The sequence below is a fragment of the Carettochelys insculpta genome, chromosome 12, assembly GCF_033958435.1.
Source record: "Carettochelys insculpta isolate YL-2023 chromosome 12, ASM3395843v1, whole genome shotgun sequence".
Taxonomy (NCBI): domain Eukaryota; kingdom Metazoa; phylum Chordata; order Testudines; family Carettochelyidae; genus Carettochelys; species Carettochelys insculpta.
The window spans coordinates 11,365,999-11,378,658 of NC_134148.1; the positions used below are offsets into that span (position 1 = coordinate 11,365,999).

General features: G+C 51.2%; 1 long non-coding RNA gene and 1 pseudogene across 2 annotated transcripts in view; one reads left to right on the forward strand and one right to left on the reverse strand.

Moving 5' to 3' along the window:
* LOC142019729 (uncharacterized) overlaps positions 1-12,660 on the reverse strand; it is a 36,032-nt gene that overhangs the window by 13,876 nt on the left and 9,496 nt on the right. The gene's annotated exons all lie outside the window — the stretch shown is intronic.
* On the forward strand, positions 2,961-4,941 carry LOC142019845 (insulin receptor substrate 2-B-like; annotated as a pseudogene).

A 12,660-nucleotide genomic window follows, 5' to 3' on the forward strand; every position in this document is an offset into this window, starting at 1 on the left:
AAACTAGGTTCATGGGGGACCGTGACACAAGCCCTGACATAAGTGGGGGAAAAAGTAGGGAACAATAAATTAGGTTTCCTGGGAGAAGAGGAGAAAGTGGGCCAATCAGTCACTTTTTTATGGTGCTTATACAAAAATGCAAAAAGGCTGGGGAACAAACAGGAAGAATTAGAGGCCCTGGCACAGCCAAAGAAGTATGAGGTGGTTGGAATAATGGAGACTTGGTGGGATAATTCACATAACTGGAGCACAGTAATGGAAGGGTATAAACTGCCTAGGAAGGACAGACAGGAGACACAGAGGAGGAGTTGCGCTCTATGTAGGGGAGCAGTACGATAGTTCAGAGCTCCAATATAAGGAGGGAGAAAAACCAGTTGAGTGTCTTTGGGTTAAGCTTACAGGCGGAGGTAACAGAGGTGATGTTGTAGTTGGTGTCTGCTACAGACCGCCAGATCAGGGAGATGAGATAGATGAGGACTTCTTCAGAAAGCTAAGAGAAGCTTCCAAATCACAGGCCCTGGTTCTCATGGGAGACTTTAATCATCGAGGCATTTGTTGGGAGACCAATACAGCAACGTACAGACAATCCAGGAAGTTTTTGGAGAATGTTGGAGATAACTTCTTGGTACAAGTGCTGAAGGAACTGACCAGGGGCCATGCACAACTTGACGTGCTGGAGTGCACTATCAATCTCAGCACCTGTGGATCTATCTATCTCATGTAGCAGTATTTTACCTTCTAATTTCCCTACAGTTCTACTGACCTGTAGAAAAAATCTGAAAGTGGTAGGGTCACCTCCTGACAGGTCACCTGCTCCCATGGCTATTTGTGCATTTTGATTTGGTCCACATCTGGAAGCTGCACAAACATACAAGAGGAGGCCTGGTACAGAACAGGTAGGTTATAATGGGCTGAACAAACTTTTTACATCGGGCCCCACTTTTTGTCCCAACAATTAGCTCCAACTTGTCTAATGTAATTCAAACGGATGGAAATTTTGGTTATGTTCATCTGAAAAAAAAAACCCTTTCAACACGTATGAAAATATGGAGAATGTACAAACTTTATTAATTGGTATATAAATGTGAAAACACATACGTAAAAACAGCACCATATTTCTACCCTCTCAGGATGAGCCTAAGATCCAGCAGCTGATTGTGCTGTGCCCCTCATTTTACAAAATTTCTCCTGAGGGGGCCCACCCCCCACATTGTGCACCCCTGGGTAAGACCATTTATTTATTTATTTACTCCTGTCATATGGTAGAGGTTAGTATCTCCTCAGTCTTGTGGATGTAAAAGGAATTTATATAGGTCAAGATAACATATGATTGTCATTAAGTATTTATAAATTAACTAGTGAATCTAAAAGACCAAATGTTGACTAGTCCTGTACAGGACTTATGAGGATGACAGAAAGAGGCAAGATGTTTTCCCCTTTCTCTGTGCTATAAATTACATGTGGCAGCTTGTTTCCCAATATAAACATCTGGGCTAATGGCAATCTCCTGGTAGGGCAGCACGGATGGAACTTTTTGCACTTGGTGGGGGATGATACACATGTATCATCTTCAAATGACGTGAGACATCAAGTCTTGCTCCTCAATGCATCTCCTCATATTCATCTTTATCTGTGCAACACAGGAACAGTAACTCTGCAAACTACTGACAGTATAATGTCTGTCCACTGTACACTTCTGATGCAGTGTCTTTAAGAGCTGCTTCATAGCTTCTCGATATATGAAAACCCCAACATTATGATAAATACTTAACTCAAATCATGGGACAATTGTAAAAAGAATTGTGACTGAGTTACAGACAAACCATGGGAAATCATAAAAAATGTAATAATGGAGCTTATTGTTTGTGAAAATCCCCCACCTTATTAGTTAACAAATCACAGAATCATAGAATGCTAGGACTGGAAGGGACCTTGAGAGGTTATTGTGTCCAGCCCCCGGCCCTCATGGCAGGACCAAGTACTGTCTAGACCACCCCTGATAGACATCTATCTAACCTGTTCTTAAATATCTTCAGAGATGGAGAGTCCACAACCTCCCTAGGCAATTTATTCCACTGTTTGACCACCCTGACAACTAGGAACTTTTTCCTAATGTCCAACCTAAAGCTCCCTTGCTGCAGTTTAAGCCCATTGCTTCTTGTTCTATCCTCAGAGGTCAAGAACAAGTTTTCTCCCTCCTCCTTATGACACCCTTTTAGATACCTGAAAACCGCTATCATGTCCCCCCCCCCTTAATCTTTTTTCCAAACTAAACAAGCCCAATTCTTTCAGCCTTTATTCATGTCATGTTCTCTAGACCTTTGATCATTCTTGTTGCTCTTTTCTGGACCCTTTCAAAATTTCTCCACATCTTTCTTGAAATGCAGTACCCAGAACTGGGACACAACACTCCAACTGGGGCCTAACCAGTGCAGAGTAGAGCGGAAGAATGAGTTCTCATGTCTTTTTCAAAATACACCTATTAATGCATCCCAGAATCATGCAAAATATGGTCCACTATTACTTTTCTGTGATTTTTCTGTTGTTGGCAGCCTGGGTCTGAAAGCCGGAGTTCCCAAGGTGAGTCAGCTGGGGCTGGGTGGGTTGACCAGTGTTCCCATGGTCAAAATTATGGTGGAAGTCTAATATTGTGATATCTGCAATATTGCAAATGAGGTAGGGCCCTAATTTTGATTCAGTAATAGATTAAATATACTGTAGACTAATTTGTTCTTTTGTTTTTGTTCATTCTTTATAAACGTTCGCTGCTTGTCATGTATAACTCACTCTGCCTTTTTATCTTTTGTATCAATTAAATTAATATGAATTTAAATAATCCAGTTTATTAAGCACAAAAACATGCTTTCCAAGGAATATTACTTTCTACTTTCTGTTGCAGTACTCAATGAAAGAACTGTAACAATGGAAAAACATTTTGTATTTTGCTCAAACAGGACAAAATGATACCTTCAGCGTAAGAAATCACTATCTGAAAAATCTTTTTATAAATGACTGTGTTCTGTTCCTATATCCAAATAAGGACACAAGGAACTATGGCAAGATTTGCACCACATAACTACTCATGGGTCTGAGTGAGGAGGCTTTGCAGTTAGGAGTTCTGTTGAAAGTCTAAGCCATTATATCAAGCATGTGTGGGAGTAGCTGATAAGCATTTCATTTCCACTCACATGTTCCCAGATTCATGCTGCTGTGAATCTTACACAACCTGATCAGTCCCCCACACTCAAATAACTACATGTTTTTTTAAAAAAACTGACTGATGTGTAGTAGAAGGAGAGGCAAATGGAGAATATCCCCAAACAACTAGTTTTAATTAACCTTCAACTACTGCTGTAGCTTAGGCTATGTCTACACTAGCCCCCGCCTTCTGAAAGGGGGATGCTAATGACATACTTCAGGATATGCTAATGAGGCACTACAATGAATATGCAGTGCCTCATTAGCATAAGGATGTCTGCGGCCCTTCAAAAGTGCTGCTTTTGATCACACACAGCTTGTCTACAGAAGGTCCTTTTTGAAAGGACCCCCCACGCTTCAAAATCCCCTTATTCCTATCAACAAATAGGAATAAGGGGATTTCCAAGTGTGTGGGGTCCTTTTTTGTTGAGGCGGGCAGATCTGCTTCGATTGGGCCTGGTGAACTGTAGATGCAAGTGGATGATTCAGTAGTTGCCCAGAATATACATGACACTTTTCTAGAGATCATGAAAGCTCTCAAGGTCTTTATAGAATTCAGACCTCGCAGTAAGAGCCAGTCATCTGGTGGTGGCAGTGGTACTAATCCTATCTCCTTTATCGCTACTAGATGACATCTGGGCAACCTGCCTCCTAGCCAGACTGGTTTGCAAAGTTCCAGAACTGAGTGTGTTACTGGGAAGACTCTGCCCACCACCAAGAGTAGCAGTTCTTATCGCTTCAGAACATCTACTGAAGGGGAAGGCACAATGACCAGCCCTTTCAGATCAGAGATGGGGAGTCTGATCCATTCGAACACAGCAAGGATGAACTTGGGGCGGCAAGAAGGGAGTGGAAGGTATGTCAGAGCAGCTTTCACCTCTTCTTATCATACCAGGTTTGCCTACCTCCCTGTGTCTCATTTCCCCTCCACCACCAGCCCCATTAGTGTTTCTTCTAGTAGCAGCCATGGATCTGCCTCAGACACATTAACCAGGCCTTCTAGTTCACCTGTCTGTGGATTTCCAAGCGATGGGGGCTTTATTTCATCTGATGAATATGGCTCTAGCCCTGGTGATTTCAGGTACTTTTGTGTCAGAAGTAGTACTTCAGATTCCTTGGGAAACACACCACCTGTCAGAGAAGAGAATTGCTTAAGTGTATACATGTCCATGAATAAACAGCAAGCAGATGATAGCTCAAGGGATGATCATATGGAAGCAGAAAAGTGCTTCAGAAAAAGAACTTATTATCTGACTAAACCAACTTCTGTAACAGTGCAGCAGAAAACTACACAAACCCCACTGCTTCTTTAGATGAAGATTCTGCAGGAAGGCACAGAGAGTTAACTTGTTCTGACTCTCCAAAATTAAAAGAGAACCATGAGCCTGAGTGTAGAGATGCTACTTTTGATTCTGTATGTAACCAAAGCAGAAGTAAAGCCAGGGATGATGGATACATGCCAATGATGCCAGGAGTTGCATCTTCACTCACTAGCAACAGTGATTATTTGCCAATGACTCCAAAAAATGTGTCTGTCCCAAAACAGATACTAATTCTTGGTCGTCATCTCAGGTAGACGCCAGAGGATATAGGATGATGTTTCCTTGGGCTAGTTTTTCACCTGTACAAAATCCAGTAGCTGGATTTACTTCAAAAGGGAGTAATGAACAGGTGTTATTTTTTTTTGGCTTTGGTGAGGCTGCATCTGGAGCACTGTGTCCAGTTCTGGGCCCCCAATTGTAGCAAGGATGTGGATACACTGGAGAGGATCCAGCGGAGGGCGACCAAAATAATTAGGGGGCTGGAGCATATGGCCTACGAAGAAAGGTTGAGGAAACTGGGACTGTTTAGTCTGCAGAAGAGAACACTGAGGGGGGGACTTGATAACAGCCTTCAACTTACTGAAGGGAGGTTGCAAAGAGGCTGGAAAGAGGCTGTTCACAGTGGTCATGGATGGCAGAATGCAGAACAATGGTCTCAAGTTGAACATTAGGAAAAACTTTTTCACTAGGAGGGTGGTAAAGCACTGGAATGATCTACCCAGATAAGTAGAGGAATCTCCATCCCTGGAGGTGTTTAAGTCTTGCCTTGACAAAGCCCTGGCTGATCTGATCTGATGGGTTTGGTCCTGCCTAGCGCAGGGGGCTGGACTTGATGGCTTTTTAGGTCTCTTCCAGCTCTATTGTTCTATGATTCTATGATTGATTCTATGACCTTGTGTGGATGAGCTGCATGCGATCCAAAGCTGCACTTTTGAAATGCCGTGGACACCATTATGCTAATGAGGCGCTGCATATCCCGAAGTGTCTCATTAGCATCCCCATTTTGAAAGGGGGAGGCTAGTGTAAACATAGCCTAGGACCTAAAAAACTATACATTTCTCTGACCCCCACCCCAAGCTATAAGTGTATTGGGGCAAGGGGCCCTCTTTCTCCCACCAGTCTTTGGGTCCAGCAGCCTTGTTCCTTCATCAGGCAAGCAGCTATTTTCTGGAGCCACAGTGCAGCTGCTCCCTCCTCCGGCTTAAAAACAACTGGTACCAATACCATCCCCCACTCTCAAAACCAGCCTCTATCCCAGGCAGCTTTTAAAAGGTCCATCATAGAGCTTCAACAGCCCTCTGACTGGAGCCACCTGGTCCTCATCTGCTGGGCCAGCAGCAATCCACCTCTCATTTGCAAGGAAGTTGACCCGTCTCTCCCTTTTGGGGCTGTTTTCCTCCCTGCTGTAGCAGCGCTGTGGCTAAAACTTTTGAAGTACAGATAATATTTTAGGAAACTTGAGAGGTAACGTAATGACTTAATAAAGAAAAGCTCACTTTAACCTTAAATCCAGAATAGATTCTATTTCCCTAACACTGGATGTGAGCCACGTGCCTGGAAGTGTAGGATGGTGTCTGTGGCCACATATAACTGGGAAAGACACCTCTGCTGCTTCAGGATTAGGCGTATAGGTGGGTAGCAGGTGGGGCTCTGGGAGAAATCTAACCCTGAAACTTTGGTGGAGCCCCTGGCCAGGAATATTTCTGGTGCCCAGATACCATGGGCCCACAGAACTCCCCACTTATTAGAGCAAGGGGTATTCACTTCTTGACGAGAGTATTGCTTTCTCTTTCTCCTGCTGAGATACCCAACTTCTGAGACAGTTAATCCGTACAAGTAGACAGTAGCTGCCCTTCCATTTATGTTTTCATATTGCTTTTATGTATATTCTACAGTTGGGGCAGGCGCTGAAACTTAAGTCTGTCCAACACAAAGACAGTTTTAAAATTGCTTGTAATTTTGCCATATCTAAATTGTTCAGGCTCAAAATACTACTTTGGTGTGTCTGCCTTAGAATGAAATGTTTCTGAGTTTCAGTAAAAATAAACAACCCAATATAGTTCAGTAGTTTTCAGGAATATAGCTGTTAATGAATTGGTTGTAAATGTTTGGTACATTTATTTTTTGGAAGCTCCAGCTTCTTTAGGATTTGGAACAAAGAAAGGTTTATACTCAACTGGAGGGTCGAATTAAGATATGAATTTTCAGCTACATTAATTATGCAACTGGGGACAATGTACCTTAATTTGGGCTTCTGCTCGGTCTCCAATGCAGGAGGTCAATGAGGGTGAACACTCCTGTTGATTTCTTTTACTCCTAACAGGGAGTACTGGTGATGATGTGGGTGCTCTGTAAGTTCAACTTAGTGCATCCCTCCCAGGCGCACTAAATTGAACCCTGGAAGATTGACCGCAGCAGCATTGATCTTCCCAGAAGCGTAGATGTAGCTAGAGTTGAAGTTTGGGTTGGGGACTGCCTTGGTTTCATGGATTCACGTTTGGTACTTCCTATGAAGATCAGGTTAAGCTATGGAGTAGACCTTCTAATGATCTGTTTGAACAGTCTGGGTAGTGATTGCCAGCTAAAATTTTCAGAACAGTTAGTCTGCACTGAGCACACACCAACCCAGGGTTGCAGTCATTCACTAGGACTTTATTTAAAATTGCTGCTTCTGGTTATAAGCTACACAAAGATAACAACAACTGCTGGACTGTTTCTTCAATGCTTTGTATTCCTTCTCCTCCATGGGCATCCAGATGGTGTGGCGGAGGAAGCTGCCTCAGCTGAAGAAGAGGGGACAAGAGGCAGTCTTTTGCTGATAGTGGGGTTGATGGAAAAAAAGGGACTGCCTGAATAAAGAGAGGTGGAGTTGGGACGAACTACTCAGATTAGGCAAGCAGCTGAATGGCATGGAATAGGGTTTCCTGAGCACTAGTATGAGAAGGAACAGAAGTGGAGTGCAGAAGAGGGTCAATGGAGACTGGCTAGACAGTAAGATTGGGAAGGAGAGAAAAGCTGTGTCTACACGTGCACGCTACTTCGAAGTAGCGGCACTAACTTCGAAATAGCGCCCATCACGGCTACATGCGTCGGGCGCTATTTCGAAGTTAACTTCGATGTTAGGCGGCGAGACGTCGAAGTCGCTAACCCCATGAGGGGATAGGAATAGCGCCCTACTTCGACGTTCAACGTCGAAGTAGGGACCGTGTAGTCGTTGCGCGTCCCGCAACGTCGAAATTGCGGGGTCCTCCATGGCGGCCATCAGCTGAGGGGTTGAGAGATGCTCTCTGCAGCCCCTCAGCTCAATGGTGGCCGCGTGGAGCGGCCCCTTAAAGGTCCCCTCCACCTCGCTTCCTGTGCAGAAAGCTGAGGGAACGTGCAGGCAGCAGCCCAGACACGCTGCCAGCCTGCACGTCCCTCAGCAGCCACAGGACCCTCAATGACCGCCCGGCAGCCCCCCCAGCAGACCCCCCCCAAGGAGAGCCAGGGCAGCCAGCCCAGCCAGGTGGGCAGCCAGGCCGGCAAGTGGCAGCGGGGCCCCTCCTGGATGGAGGCCGAGCTGCGGGACCTGCTGGGGCTCTGGAGCGAGGAGGAGGTGCTCCAGGTAATGGGGAGCAAGAGGCGGAACGCGGATGCGTTCGCTCGGCTGGCCGACGGCCTGGCTGCCCGGGGTCACCCTGCCCGCACTCCTGATCACGTCAGGAGTAAGGTGAAGGAGCTGCGGCAGGGTTACTCCCGGGCCTGGGATGCGGCCGGCCGATCTGGGGCCGCCCCCGTCACTTGCCCCTTTCACAGGGAGCTCAGGGACATCCTGGGCCCCCGGCACACCTCCTCCCCTCCGGCCACCCTTGATACTTCGGCCGACGAGCCCCAGCAGGCCCTTCAGCCGAGGTCTGACCCGGAGGTAAGCCCCGCACCCCGGGGGCCCTCTCCGGGCCATCGCGGCAGGAGGAGGAGGAGGAAGAGGGGGGGGGGGGGGGGGCTCCTCCTCCGCAGAATCCGGGCTGCAGATCCTCCTCCTGCCATCCTGGAGCAGCAGCCGGGCCTCCGCCCCCCGGGGATCTCCGGACCGTGGGAGTGGACCAACAGGTATGTACCCCCTCTGGTGTACACCCCTGGGCTCGAGGGGCAGGGGTAATAGATATGTGTCCAGGGCCCCCCACATGCTCACATGACCATGGCCCCAAGAACAGCAGGGCCATGTCCCTCACAGCAGTGCATCAGCCCCTGCCCCCCCCGCACGACAGTGCCATGCCCCATCCCTGGGGCAGGGGGGAGTGGAACCTCGAGGGGCCCCTGGGAGGAGGGGGTGGGACACCCCACAGCAGCAGCAGCAGCAACAGCAGCAGCAGCAGCATGTGATGGAGTGTGGGGAGTGTAAAAGGGAGACTCAGGCTAGATATGAGCAACAAGAGCCGAATAGCTCCCAGGGGCAAAGGATGATCGTGGGGCTACAGCTGGCATGTGACACCTCTGCCCTGAACAAAGAGGAGGAAGGAGCCGAGCTGGCTTTGAAATGCGGGGGGGGGGGGGAGGGCGGGGGCCACAGGTAGAGGCTAGGGCAAGGGAGAGCTGGAAGGCAGCCAGCCTGAGGAGGGGGAAATCTGCATCCCAGAGGGGCACCCCTTGGGGTCTTCTCCCCAGGACGGGTTGGAAGGACTGTCTCTGCTGACAGCTGGTGCTGTCACTCCTGGGAGAAACTGGGCATCTGTGGCCTAAGAAACCTCTCCTGTCAGACCCTGCGGAGTGAAGTGAGAGTTGCTCCCACCAGGGGACGGGGTGCAGTGCAGGGGGACCCCTGAACCCCATCCATCACAGCAGCATCTCCCGGGGACGGGGATGGGGAACCTGCAGCACAAGGCTGGGGGGACAAAGGCCACGGCTTGGGGCCCACACTAACGTCTATCTCCATTCTTCTTCCCCCCCTCCTCTCCTGTGTCCCGCACCTGCACCATCGGAAGGACCGGAAGAGAGCGCCGGCGAGGCATCAGTGGTCCCGGAGACCCCTCCGGGGCCATCGCTCCAGGCAAGCCCCTCGGCCGAGGACCGACCGGCCCCACGGCGGGCTAGACGGCGGACCCCGCGCCACCACCAGCCGACGGCGACGGACCCCCAGCTGCTGGCCATCCACCGTCGGCAGCTGGAAGTCACGGAGCAGCACCTGCGGGTGGAGCAATGCCACCTGCACCTGCAGGAGCGGGCGCTGGCCTGGCGCCAAGAGGCATGGGGGGCCTACATGGAGACTTTCAACTGCCTGGTGGACTACCTGGCCCCGCATGCTGCGCCGGCCGCCGCAGCGCCCGCCCTGCCTGCTCCACCCGCCGCACCACCAGCTGCTCCGCACGTCGCCGTCCCGTCCGCCGTTGCCCCGCCACCCATTGCCGAGGGCCGGAGCGCCGAGGGACCCCTGGAGCCAGCTGAGACTCGCCGGGCATATCTTCTGGTCCGCCCCACCCCTAGCCAGCCCCAGACAGGGCTGCGGCCGCGGCGGGGCTCCCGGCCGCCCACGCCCAGTGCTGGACTTTAGGGGCGAGGGGCCCGGGATGTGGCCCCCCCCCTTGTATATAGTTGGGACTTATTAATTTGTGCCCCCCATTTGCCCCGTCCCCCCCATGTAAATAGTTCTCCCCTTTATCATCCCTGGTTTTCTTTTTGTTAGTGAACAAACCTTTTTGTTACTATTGTTTTATTTGTACATATTAGTTTGGTTCCACATGTTGTATATAGTTTGTTCTTGTTTTATTTACAGTTAAAAAAAAAAAGTTCTAAAAGAAAAAGCAGTTTAAGTTCAGCCACAGGTGCGTGCTGTCATTTGTCCAGGAAAAGTGGGAGGGGGGTGTGGTTGGGTGCTCCATGGTGTGGGCGTTGGGGCAGGGAGTGTGGTGGAGGAAGGGGTGGGCAGTGGGGGGCCTGGCAGAGTTCACCCCGCGGCCTCATCATCGAAGTGGGCCCGCAGGACCTCCGAGACCCGGGTCCCTTTGGGGTCCACCTGCCGACTGGGGGCAGCAGGTGGCTGCACGTCGGCCCTGCTGGCCTCCACAGCCCAGCCCTGGAAAAAGGCCTCCCCCTTGCTCTCCACCAAATTGTGCAGGGCTCAGCAGGCACCCACAATCAGGGGGATGTTGTTGGGGCCCGCATCCAGGCGGGTTAGGAGACATCTCCAGCGTCCTTTCAGGCGGCCAAATGAGCGCTCCACCACCTGGCGCGCGTGGTTCAGGCGCTGGTTGAAGCGCTCCTGGCTAGCGGAGAGATGGCCCGTGTACGGGTGCATGAGCCAGGGCCGGAGGGGGTATGCCGCATCTGCGATGACGCAGAGGGGCATGGTGGTGTCCCCCAGAGGGATCTCCCGCTGGGGGATGTAGGTCCCCACCTCCAGCCGGCGGCACAGGCCCGAGTTCCGGAAAACCCGGGTGTCGTGGGTGCTGCCAGGCCAGCCCACATAAATGTCCTGGAAACAGCCCCGGCTGTCCACCAAGGCCTGGAGGACCACAGAATGGTAGCCCTTGTGATTGATGTAGCATCCTCCACTGTGATGCGGGGCGCAGATGGGGATGTGAGTCCCATCCAGAGCCCCGAAGCAACTGGGGAAGCCCAGGGGGGCAAAGGCCGCGATGGTGGCATCTGGGTCCCCCAGCCTCACGAGCCTGTGCAGGAGCATGGCATTGATGGCACGCACAACCTGCAGGGAAAGCACATGGGACAGCACCAATGAGGGGTGAGCAAGGTGTGCGTGGCCCTGCCCTGCCCTCCCCTCCCTTCCCCTCCCCTCCTCTGCTCTCCCCTCCCCTCCCCTCCTCTGCCCGGGCCCCCCTCCCCTGCCCTGCCCTCCCCCCATGGGTTCTCTTACCTCCATGAGGACAGCCCCGACGGTGGCCTTGCCAACACCAAACTGCTGTCCCACGGATCGGTAGCTGTCTGGAGTGGCCAGCTTCCAGACAGCGATGCCGACCCGTTTCTCCACAGGGAGGGCACGCCGCACGGCGCTGTCCTGGTGCCTGAGTGCGGGGGTGAGCCACTGGCACAGCTCCATAAATGTCTGCCGGCTCATCCTGAAGTTCCTGAGCCAGCGGTCGTCGTCCCACTCCTCAAGCACCAGCCGCTCCCACCAGTCGGTGCTGGTGGGGTAGCTCCACAGCCACCGGTGTGTGAGGCGGGGGTGGGGGCGGGGTGCTGCAGGGTTGGGGGTTGAGCCCTGCTGCCCTGGGTGCAGCTCCTCCTCCAGTGTAGCAAGGAGGTGCTCAGCTGCCTTCTGCATGGCATGGATCAGGGCAAGCCCTGCTCCTGCCGGGAGGGCTGGGTGGACGTCTGGCTGCTGCTGCTGCTGCTGCTGCTGCTGGGGGTCCATGACTGTGGCGCCCGGGGTCTGTGTGCCTATGGCTCCTCAGACCGCGTGCTGTGCAGGCTGAGTGTGTCTGGGAGGGGCCCTTTAAGGGAGCGGCTAGCTGTTGCCCCGGAAGCGCTAGTCCGCCCTGTGACCCTGTCTGCAGCTGTGCCTGGCATCCCTATTTCGATGTGTGCTACTTTGGCGTGTAGACGTTCCCTCGCTGTGCCTATTTCGATGTGGTGCTGCGCAACGTCGACGTTGAACATCGACGTTGCCGGCCCTGGAGGACGTGTAGACGCTATTCATCGAAATAGCCTATTTCGATGTTGCTACATCGAAATAAGCTACTTCGATGTAGGCTTCACGTGTAGACGTAGCCAAACAGAGTAATAATGAAATGCATGTAAAAGGAAGAATGGGGAGAAGCATTTAGGGGAAATTAAAACTGGGTTGGATAAGTCCTAAGAAGCTCATAGTGTGAGGGGACAACTGGGACAAGTTCAAAGGGAGTGGGCAAAAGGGGTCACGTAGATGGGGAACAGGCAGAAGAATCTGTGCCTCCTGACCTACAGCATGTTCTTCTCCAGAGCCTGGAACTGAACCCCACTATTCCAGTGTCTCACATTGCTCTGCTATCTGTGAACTCAGTGGAGTTGTGTTCTGGAGTGCTAGTTCATGGAGAGCACGGGCAGGCAGTAAGTGGTGTGGGCCAGGCTACTGCTTTCTGCAGCTCCCATTGGTCAAGAACAGCAAATTGCAGCCAAGGGGAGCTGAGAGATGCCGTATCCATATTTGGGCAGATAAATTAATTGCCTG